We start from the raw sequence: 12,096 nt of genomic DNA on the forward strand, positions 1-12,096 counted from the left end.
ACTGTCTAGCTGCTGAAATCTCAGCTTTTGTTCTACCACACCTCCATCTCTGAGTTTTTGGTGGGGACAGAAGTCCCCTCAATTTGGATTTAGTGTTAGTTGTGGGAGGACACTAGAATTACCATATTCCACTCCCCATGAACACGCCTATCCCTCAGAGTCTGGGATTAGTGTGGCTGAACCCTTTTATCATCTGAAAATGTTCTAAATTGACAAACATTAGCCCTGGGAACTTCTACCCCATTGGTTAGTGCATGCTCAGTGGTCATTCCCACCCACAAGGTTATACCAGGCATAAATGTGGTATCTCCAGGCACCCACTTCAGAACTCTCCTGGAAATGAGTAAGAAGAGAAGCGGAGTGAACCTGTTGTTTATGACCTGAGAAGAACCATGAAAGGACTGGATCCGTTCTCCCTCTTATAACAAGGACAAAAATGTGAACTGCAAAGCTAATAAGACTGACCTCCACTTCAAGCTAGAAGAACACCACAAGCTACCAGAGGCCTTTTTCTGCAGCTAACCAGTGGCAAGTGGACTGGAAGTGGACCCTGTCAGGGTCCATTCCTGGTCCACTTGCCACTAGCCAGCTGGTTCATGGCGGGCTTTAGATGTGTACTCCTGTAATGGAATGGAACTTAAAGGACTAAGGCTTGATTTAGAGTTTGGGGGAGGGGTTACTCCATCATAGGGGTGAGAGATATTCAGTCTGCCGAAATATAAATCGCATAGGATATAATCGGATTTATATTTTGGTGACGGGATATCTGTCACCGTTGTGACTGAGTAATCCCTCTGCCAAACTCTAATTCAGGCCCTAAGTGAAAAAGTAAAATCTTGGCCAGAACAAACCTGGTTGGTGTATGCGACACATGCTCCATCACTGGCAGCATCAAATTAGAGGGTCCAGGTCAGGTCAGTTTGCCACTGGTCAGCTGGCTCCTAGGGGAGGTTTGGAAGTGTACTCCTCTGGTGGATTAGGTCCTAAAGGACTAAGGGGCCAATTTATATCTTGGTGGTATAGTTGCTTTGTTGCAATGGTGATGATGAGGGGAGAGTTCCTGCCAATTTTTGTTTATAAATGACCACCAGTTTGTCAGTTATTTATAAATCTGGCAACCGGTGACTCCACCAGTGTGATGGAGTAATTTACTCCATCACCTGGTGACACAATGGGCAATCCATCAGGTTATAAATAAAGCCTTAAGTGAGAAAGTAAAATCTTTGACCTGGGCAGGTCTGGTTGGTGTATCCAATCCACACTCCATCAGTGTCAGCGTCAATTTGTAGGGTCAGATCCAGGTCCACTTGCCATTGGTCAGCTGGGTCCTGGGGGCTTTAGAAATGTACTGCTGTGGTGGACTGGAACTTAAAGAACTAAAGGCCTGATTTAATTCCTAAGGGTAAGGATACTCCGTTACAATAGCAACGGAGTATCCTCACTAGCAAAGAATGCAGTTTTCCCTCCACATTTAGACATAGGTGGACCTTCTGGTTAATCATGGTAGAGAATACTCTGTCTCCACTGTGATTAACCTCTTCCATCGATCCTGGGGAGCAAGGGCTGTTGGAGAAATGACTACATGTTAACCCACCAATTCTAGTCAGTTTTTACTATTCCTTACCACCAGGGAAAACCAGTGCTTCCATGAATCTCAAGATTCCGATGGGGACAGAACTTGTAATCTATCACTAGAGTTTAAAAACTCAATGGATTAATACTTAGAGAGAGAATGCATTCGACTACAGGGAATGCATGGTGCGTGGATTTAACACAAGCACATAAACTTATCATACACGACATGATTTCACAAAATCTTATAAAGAAGGGTACTTCTTAAATGCATTCGACTACATGGAATGCATGGTTCGTGGATTTAACACAAGCACATAAACTTATCATACACATCATGATTTCACAAGATCTTATAAAGAAGGGTACTTCTTAAATGCATTCGACTACAGGGAATGCATGGTGTGTGGATTTAACACAAGCACATAAACTTATCATACACAACATGATTTCACAAGATCTTATAAAGAAGGGTACTTCTTAAATGTATGTATCATTAAAACCTCAGTTAGAATACTAAATTTTACTCTCTCTGATATGTAATTCCCTAATATTAAGAAAGGCTTAAATTAAAGAAAAAAATAAGGCCAGTCACTGAACATTTTTCATAGGAGCCTGGTGCTGTCAAATGGCAGGGTTACAGAATGTCAAGGCTCCCTAGTTTTGATCCCCCTTATGCCTCTTAAATCCACTATTCTATACTTCCCTTATCTCACTCTTGCTCTCTCTATTCATCACTACTTTGTCCCGTTGTCACAGTTTCCTTTTTCTTTCACTCTCTCCTTATTCCTCCATTTTTTGCCTTTTTCTCTCTTCCTCTAGATCTTCCTGGACCCCAAAAAAGAGTACCACTGCACACCATCAGCAGGACCGGCACAAATTAAACACTGTACTACTCAGGCTATAACTGTAAGAAGAGTAAACAGGGCTTTAGTATTGACAAGCTATAGCAAACATCATAATTTGGTACAGACTCAGTGTTTAATCACAGCCCAATTTTATAAAACAGCAGATGATATATACATCAGGGGTCTCCAACGAGTAGTTTGTGAGCTATTAGCAGCTTTCGAGCTACCCATAAGTAGCCACCCTGTATGTGGCCCAGCCTAAAAAAAGTGAAAGGTTTATATTTAAAACAAATATGTCAACTTGTCTGATATAGTCAGCATTAAAATTCTAATAATATTCATAGCTCCGGATGATTTTCGCCATCATACGTAGCTTTTACTACAAAAAAGGTTGGAGACCCGCATGTCCTCCTTGTCATTTGCATAAAATAAGCAGTGCTTTTTGAGTTCCTTCAAGATTCCAAACCTACCTTAATTCTTTAAAATGTTGATTCCAGATTGGGGAGTTCTACTAAGGATATGGTTGAAATCCATAAAATACTGTATTTATTTATGTATTTATTTTGCAGTGTATAAAGGGCTGAGCGTTATCTTTTTGAATCCTTGATAAAGCTGATTTTAAGTCAGATTCAGGCAAACAATAGCAGATCACACTTTGGAAACCAGGCCACAAGTATATTCTTAGTGGGGCATGGCCCTCAGCTCTGTGCAAACATTTAAGCATCATTTCCCAAATACTGGCTGTTCTTCTAAATATTGACCCCCCCCAGAATATTGTGGTAAAAGAATGTCAAGGCTTGAGGACAGAATATTGAAGGGTAAATGCATATAGGGAAGTATGGATTTATTATTGCAAACTCCACATCTGCATACATTTAAAATATATGTATCATGTGGGAACATATATATATGTGTAGTAAGGTATAGAAAATCTATACTTATTTATCTATCGATATTTGGATTTAATATTCCGTCCTCGATATTCTGATGATGATATTCAAGTGCACACCATGTGATTCTATGTTAAAGAATGTGATTTTTATATCTTACATTACGATCAACAAACTGTAAAATTGGGCATCGAAATCAGATTGCACCAATTGTATTGGCAAACATGAAAAGCTATAAAATCCACTAATAATCTTCAATCAACTTTTCACAACCTCTCATTTTGCTCCTTTAGACTCTCTCTTCCTTTCTCTGTTCTTCCCCATCTCCTGATGTCTGTCCACACTATATGTCTCATTGCTACCCCCTGCCCTTTCTGTTTGCTGTTGCAGCTATGTTCCATTTCCTGTCTCTCCTGTTCTCTCAATCTTGTCTTTTCTAATTACTCTTCCTTCTTTATACAATCTGCCCTCGTTTCCCATAACCTCTTCCCTCCATCTTCTCTTCTATCTTCTCTGTACTTTTCAATATTTTCTTATTCGCTCTCTGGTTCTCTAGTTTCTCTAGTTCTCTTCTCTATAGACCATGTATAGCAAGAAAAACTTTCTCTTGACTGTGCATGGCCATTAGCTGCACCTATCACTTTTCTTTGACCACTGCGCTTTTCACTTTTCTCCACTCTCAGACGCCTACCATCCTAAGGCGCTCCTAGAACTGGAGAAGTTCCCTACTATAATGGAACAAAGAAGTTAGTGCAATGTGGCCATCACATCCCTTCAGATTCTTGTCAATTCATGTTGGACAGGACATCAGGATGCATGGATGTAGTGGCTTTATAGTCAGATGACACGTCCACAACACTACCTTTATATTGCTGTAGACTTCACTGGGTAGTCCACAGTACTGAAAAAGAAAATGTTTCAGGTAAAAACATCTGACAAAAGTTATTTTCCAAAATCAAAGTTAGGGTTTAAGGGAAATGCCTCCCTTAGGTCCAGAGTTTGATTTTTGTTTAGCTGTATTGCAGAGCATGCTGTGCGCGCTGATGTTACAAAAGTGCAAACAAACTGAGCTAATGAAATCTGCAGGGATCCACAAATGTCCTCCCACACAGTGTTCCTGCACGTCTCTCAATAACAATAGAACCTGACTTGTGTGATTGGACTTTCACCCATGAAAGGAAAGGCTCCCTAAGCACTGTAGGACACAAGGAAACATCCTGATTTTTGCCTTGCAAATTGACCAATTTTGGTGATGTGGGTAACTGCGGTATTTAGGCCAAGGCTTGTTGGCGTCCATGGAAACTGCCAGGCCCAGACATTTCTGAAAAAAAGGCATTTAGGGTAGTCTTAGGTAGTCTGGGGTGGTGTGGTTTGCATAGGTCCCAAAATCTTTTCTTACCCAGAATGCCCTGCAAACACCACACTTAGGCTAAAACACAGATTTCCTCATATTTCTGTGAGAGAAAATTCTGGAATCTGTGAGGGTCTTTAAGATTCCTACCACCAACGTTTCCCAATAAAAATGCTAACTCAAATATTCACCAAGTATTATGCACTTAGTACATTATTTACAAAGGACCTCATAACTGCAATTTATTTGGTATGACCATAAATTTGATAAAGACACAGAAGAGTTTCAAATGAATCAATACATTTCAAAAAGCAGATTCATACAACACGTACATGTATCTAGTGAAAGGGTGCCTTCACTAGCCCTACGCATCACAAAGTGCACCAGTGCAAGAGAGCAGAAATACTCCATATCTTTCCTAAATATGGGGGCATTTATCTTTCTAAATATGGAGCATCTCTGCTCTCTTCCTTCCACATAACACAGAGCAGGGCAGCAACTTTGCTAGCTGCCCTTCACTGCACGAAAGAATAGTAACTAGTGCCTTCTTCTTTCTAGCCCAAACGTATCAAAAAGTTAATTAAAATACACAACACCTGCTTTCCTGTAGTAGAAGGTCTTTTGCAAAAGCTGACTGGTCACTATTCAAATACTTATATCTGCACTTGAGTGTGGAATTGGTACTGATGTGAAACATTTGCCTGGACAGTGATAACGTGTAAAACATAACATATTGAAGAAATACTATTACAACATGCAGGGCCTTGTATACATTCAAATGTTAATGCAGTTTCGTTTAGACTGATTTTAAACTAAGTTTTTTATCATTACTGAGCCAGCTGCCTGTCATTTTAGGGGGAGGGGCATAAATGAATATAGGCTGGCCCAGCCATCAAATGCCACCCGTGGTTTCGTCCTTGATTTAAACATGTAGTAGTCAATTCAGGGATGTAGCTACCAGTGGTGCAGCAGGTGCAGTTGCACTGTGGCTCTGAGGCCTTATAGTCCCAGTGAACTCGGTTTATTGTTGTTTTTTTACTAGCCATCCAGGAATAAGGAGGCTTTTTTGTCTTGATTGCACTGGGTCTGCGCACTTTTGTTACACCACTGAGTCAATCATTCAAACCTAACTATTACTTGAAGCGCACCGCAATTAAATCAGAGGTCAGAATAAATTGCTTTCACAACGTGTCTGATGAACAGTTCCCTTATCTTCACTCTCAAATAACGTGAATGGGTTTGACCTCATTTGGACACAGTTCTCAGACGTCTTCTTCACACACATGATTGTCTCAAAGGCTTGCTGCAGCCTCTGATCTTGAGGCTGACTTCAATTTGTCAATTTTCTTTTTAGTTTTCTACTTCTTTCATTTCCATTCACCATGTTTTAAATTATTCTCTATCATCTCTGTCTCAAAGAAGAATGTTCTTTTTTAATTAATAGTGGTAATTACTTCAGACATCGCCCTTCTCTCTTGTTTTTCTTTTTCCCGCATTATTATTGATGACCATTAAAGGTAAAGGCAATGGCTGATGTTTACAGTGCTAAGAAACGGCAGAATTGAGGTATTAAGCGTTATATAAAACATATTAGTGACATTTACAATGCTTCAGTTTCTACAATAAATTAATAATTTTAACCGTTGTTTGCACGACCATTGAAGCAGCCCTTAGTCCAGTATACAAGACAGCGTTTCGTCTCAGAGCTCTGCATCGAACTGGAGATCAAAATATTGGAGCAACGGTGGCATACTACCTGGCATCTTGTAAACCACCAGGGGCACAATGCAAAATTATGCCCTAAGGTTCAATAAACTAAGCAAAGAATCGTAAAAAATATACGACTACTGGCAAAGCCAATAGTTCTGGCGTTGACTCCGAAAATTCTGGCTTTGTCAATACTTTTTTGGTTTTGCCCTGTCTTTGTAAAACCTAGGGCCATATTTATATTTTTTGACGCAATACTGCGCTAACGCAGTTTTGCGTCAAAAAAATTAGCGCCGGCTAATGCCATTCTGAAGCGCCATGCGGACGCCGTATTTATTCAATGACGTTAGCCGGCGTTAGCCGCCGGCGCTGCCTGGTGTGCGTGAAAAAAAATGACGTACACCAGGCAGCGCCGGCGTAGGGGAATATGGAGCTTGGGCGCCAAAAAATGGGGCAAGTCAGTCTGAGGCAAATTTTTCGCCTCAACCCGATTTGCACCATTTTTTTCGACTCCCAAACCCCATTGAAATGACTCCTGTCTTAGCAAAGACAGGAGTCATGCCCCCTTGCCCAATGGCCATGCCCAGGGGACTTCTGTCCCCTGGGCATGGTCATTGGGCATAGTGGCATGTAGGGGGGCACAAATCAGGCCCCCCTATGCCACAAAAAAAAAATATATATTACTTACCTGAACTTACCTTATGTTCCCTGGGATGGGTCCCTCCATCCTTAGGCGTCCTCCTGGGGTGGGCAAGGGTGACAGGGGGTGTCCCTGGGGCCTGGGAGGGCACCTCTGGGCTCCTTCCGAGCCCACAGGTCCCTTAACGCCTGCCCTGACCAGGCGCTAAAAAACGACGCAAAAGCGGCTGGACGTCATTTTTTTTGACCCGCCCACTCCCGGGCGTGAGTTTTGCCCGGGTGTGTAAATACGGCGCACATGCCTCGGAGTCAATTTTTTAGACGGGAACGTCTACCTTGCATATCATTAACGCAAAGTAGGTGTCCACGCTAAAAAATGACGCAAACTCCATGGACTTTGGCGCTAGACGCATCTAACGCCAAAGTATAAATATGGAGTTAGTTTTGCGTCGGAATTGCGTAAAAAAAAACGACACAATTCCGGCGCAAACAGAGTATAAATATGCCCCCTAATTTTTTCGAGGGACAGCTAGGCCCTCTCCAATATGAAGGAGCCCTCCACCCCGCGCTTCAAAGCACCAGGTTACATCTTCATACCTATTACATGTACTAAGCACACGCATTTCTCTGCCACACACCATCAGATGTTCTGTTTTAGCTGCACAGGGTGGATTTCTTAGAATTACGATTCTACCCAGAACAGCAATTATTTTATTACCGTGTTTAAATAAAACCTTTTATATTCTGCTTCAGCAAGACCCCGGTGTCAATATCCACTTCTCTTCTAGATGTGGCTCCAGTCAATCCAGTACTGAAGTCTGTAAATTATTTACCTACAGATATCTCGGTCACACATCACCCACACAGGCTCCAACTGACATTAATCCATCACCAAATTTCTTTCTGCAATAATCCCACTGTATCTACTTCCCTGATTTGTGCTCCCTGGGGTATGTGGCAGTGTGCCGCTGATCTTCGTGCAGCTCATTGGTTACTGATTTTGCTGTTGTCTAGGGTTCTTCTCATTTGTCAGTGAATTGGTCCACTGGGAAATCATCTAGTCATACATTAAACATGTATTGTCCTGTACACAACACTTCCTGACCACATTTTCTATAATGAATATCTTTGTTATTTTATATATGCTTACAGTTAATAATTCATATGGTATTTATTATACATGATTTCATATATATATACCAGATTTGCCACACACATGCAAACAAGTAACGCTGCCTGCAGCCAACAGGCTTGCACCACAATTCCCAAAGGGACCTTCAGGCCAAAACAGGCTCTGTGATCAATGATGTACAGCAACGCAAAGGTAGTGTTAACTATGTAATGTGCATTACTTAATCTATTGATCTATTTGGAGGAGGATAATATAGGACTGGTTCTTTTATGACCAGACCAGAAAGGAAGATTGCTGCACAATGTAAACATCGAGTCTCATTTTGAATTTGGAGGGAACTGGAAATGTATTATTTTTACAATTTTATATAGCGCTGACATGGCCCGAAGGCATCAAAGCGCTTTACAACACACAGAATACAGGGTTACAGTGGGTTACATTAATAATTGTTGAACTCGGATATCTACATCATTGTATGTATACAGGAGTTACCACTATAGACAGTTGCAACAACAGGGCAGAGGACATGAATAGTAAAACGAATGCAGATCAAGGCGCTTTGGAGAAAGTAAATAAATCTGGTCAAGGGTAAATTAACCCAGAGGTCTGTCATTCAGAGGAGCTTGAGGTCTTTTTTGAAGGTTGCTAGGCAGGCGGTTCTTCCAGTTTCTGGAGGAAACTAAATACAGAATAAAATCTAGTGGCTGAATTTTCTCCACCCTATGTACAGCACAGGAAAGTCAGCCTCTGGATTCTACTCAGCATTTAAAACTTCCTCAGCAAATTGAGGATTTCCCCTATTCTCCAAGCTCTAAGTAAGCCCAAAATGTACGTTTGTGAAATGGTCATTTCAAAGTGCATGCACGTCAGCCCAGTACAGAGTTCTATCAGATCACAACTTGAGTTTCAATTAACGTAACGTGTTTGCGATAAAAAAAATTAGAACAACGGCATGTTGTTAATAAAGCAATATTTTACTAATACAGTATACTGTTCCTGTGTCTCTCCCATAAATAGTTGTAATTCTCTTTTGTTACTAGAGATGGTATAATTGATGATAATTTCATTGTAATTTTATATTATTTGCAACACAAATGTAGACCACGTAATTTGATAGTCTTAAAATGGCTTTGGCTGGCGGTTAAGTGAACAAATGCACCAACTCCATACAGCTGTGCTTGACCAGATGGTCACAGTATTGACTCCAGGCAGAATCACTTAGCCTCAGTTCCTTCGGAAGCCACATGAAATGAGTGTCACTCAGTTGGCTAATAAAATGCCTCAGTTATCTGTCAATAGAAGTAGAATACTTCGCTGTATAAACATATATTCCACTGATTTGTTTTGTGTGTTTAATAAGGCACATGATCATGTTATAAACAAAATAAAGGTATTTTTGAAGCACATGCATGTTGCCGCCTCGCAATTTTTAAAACATTAATATGAACTACATTACACACTAAGGGGTCGATTTATGAAAAAGTCAGCAAGGCAAGCTATCTTGTTACACTGCATGCGTGACAGGGAAAGGGCATGAATGCACCATATATAAGACAATATGGTGCATTCCTGCCTTTTTCCCTGGGCTAGCGCCCATTTGGCAGACTAGCGCTAACTCAGGCAACCTTGCACCATGGTGCAATGGGGCCTCCGTTGCATGTAGGCTTGTTTTTGCGCCGGAAGGGAGACCTTACTGCACAAACACAAACCTGAGAGGCATATTCCTCTTTCTCTGTGTGCTGCAGAATACATAGAAAGAGGAAGTAACTTTGAGAAAGAAAGATATTTCTCCTCGTTATGCCTCTCCTGGGAATGAGTATCTTTTTGGTGCATTACTAGGTTTAACATTTCTGGTAAATCTGGAAATGCCTCAAAACCATTGGAGTTGGGTGAGTTCACCCTCACAACACCAGTAAGATACCTTCCCAGGGCAGAGTAAGGCAACACAGCAATTTGTTCTGCGTTGCCTTACTCCAGATCTATGAAGCCACTTAGGGCCATGCAAAATGGCCTTGCGTGGCTTAATAAATCTGACTAAAGCTTTGTGTCACCCCTACACCACGTTAATAGGCCCCACTAAATCAGGCTCTTTGGCAACACAGCAGTAACTACTTTGCCTCTGGAGCAGTTTAAAGCAACACACTCCATGCAAAGTGAACATAGATTAAGATGGAAAATAAGTAGGAACTGTCAGCAGGAGCATCTCACCAGACTCTGCTGCTTTGGTGGATGGGTACCCCCCACTCCATCGTGGACCCACCAATAGACCCACAACACCCATACTCCCAGAACCCATTTGACTTATGAACACACATCTGTGTAGATGGCCTCAGATGGCTCCGTGTTTCACCTCAATGGTGGCCACAGGATGGGATTTCATGCTGGGATCTGCAGAAGTGGCAAACTCACCAGTGGTCCCCGCTTCTTTCACCACCAGAATGCTTCAAACTAATCCAACAACCACCACTAGTCTGGTGATCTGTGCAGGATGCATGGGTACCCACCAGCAAAGCTGCACTCTGAATGCATGTGTGGTGTTCTTAGACTGTATGTACACCTAAACCTTTGCTCAGCCATCATTTTCTCCTGAATAACTTTGGGGAAGTGGACTCCATACCAGGGCTGCCAACAGTGGGGTCACAGAGCAATTTGCAGATATGATGCTATGGGGTGATCCAGCTGGGTGAATTCATTGTGAGAGGTATGCCCCTCATTCTGTTATTAAATTCACCTCGTGGTCTTCTCGAAGGTGAGCATGTTGTCAATGTGCACTTTTGGCAAAACATCTACGTGCTCAGTTCCCAACATATCCCATCTGTGATTTGGCAGTTATTTTTGTAGACAAATACATTTCTCTCACACAAGCAATAGCTAAACTAAATGTGTAATACGATACTCTTTTGTATGATTTCTAGCGTCCTGATTCAGTCTTTGGAAATGTTCTTATGGAAAATGCTTTTATCTTTAGTAATAACTTATTTTGTGAGAGTTCAGTTAAACTAATTGTGACTGTGTAAACTGGTTTTATGCAATGAAACATTTAAAACTGTGCACTTGTTACCTGCATGCATCCTGAAGTAATGTATGTAACTCAGCAGATACACGTTTAGTTTTTGTTTACAGTGCATCAATCTGCATAAATAAATAATAAATGCAGTGTCACACTGCAGCTGTGCAAGGCCGTCTTGACTCAGTTCCCTTGTTCAAAAACTGAATTGAACTAAGCCTCCCTGACAACCTCACAGACCCAAATAGTAAGCCTGTTCTGGGAAGACAATAGGTGAGATTTGCAACTAACCACTTTGAGGGTCTACCACACAGGATTGCACCTGTTGAACCTCCATTACCTTCAACCACTGATATAGAGTTTAAATTACAGCTTTCCCAAGAACGGAGCTCCTTTTGACAGGTGCCATTAGCAAGTTGCAAGTTGGCCCGGCCTCATTCTGTAAAATTGCATGACCCAGAGTTTTTTAGCCTCAGTCAAAAAAATGCTGAATTCCCCATCATTATGCCTTTGAAGAAAATACTGTGAAGCACAGCATTCTGGGTGGAGAATAGAGTTTTTTCAATTTTAAAATGAAAAAGTGGAGCAAACCACAATCTAAGGTTATGCACAACTTTGCGCTAAGTAATAAATGGCACAATTGAGGACACCATCACTGATTGGCTTGATGCAATCATGGTAGTGTAGTGGCTTCCACCTGAAAGGAAAACTAGAGAGGGATTTCCGTATTCATGTGCAAAGGATAATAGTTAACCAACTACCTTATTAAAGTCCTAGAGCATTGGTTCTTAACCTTTTGATTTATGCTGACCCCCTACTTAATCGTTTTTCGGAGGGTCCCCACATGAATCATTATTGGAATCTGCGGGCCTCCACTGAATCATCATTGGAATCCAGTGACCCCAGCCTAAACCATTTCCATGTCTTGAACTACAAATCAATATACAAAA

Source organism: Pleurodeles waltl, chromosome 10 (assembly GCF_031143425.1).
Source record: "Pleurodeles waltl isolate 20211129_DDA chromosome 10, aPleWal1.hap1.20221129, whole genome shotgun sequence".
Lineage (NCBI taxonomy): Eukaryota > Metazoa > Chordata > Amphibia > Caudata > Salamandridae > Pleurodeles > Pleurodeles waltl.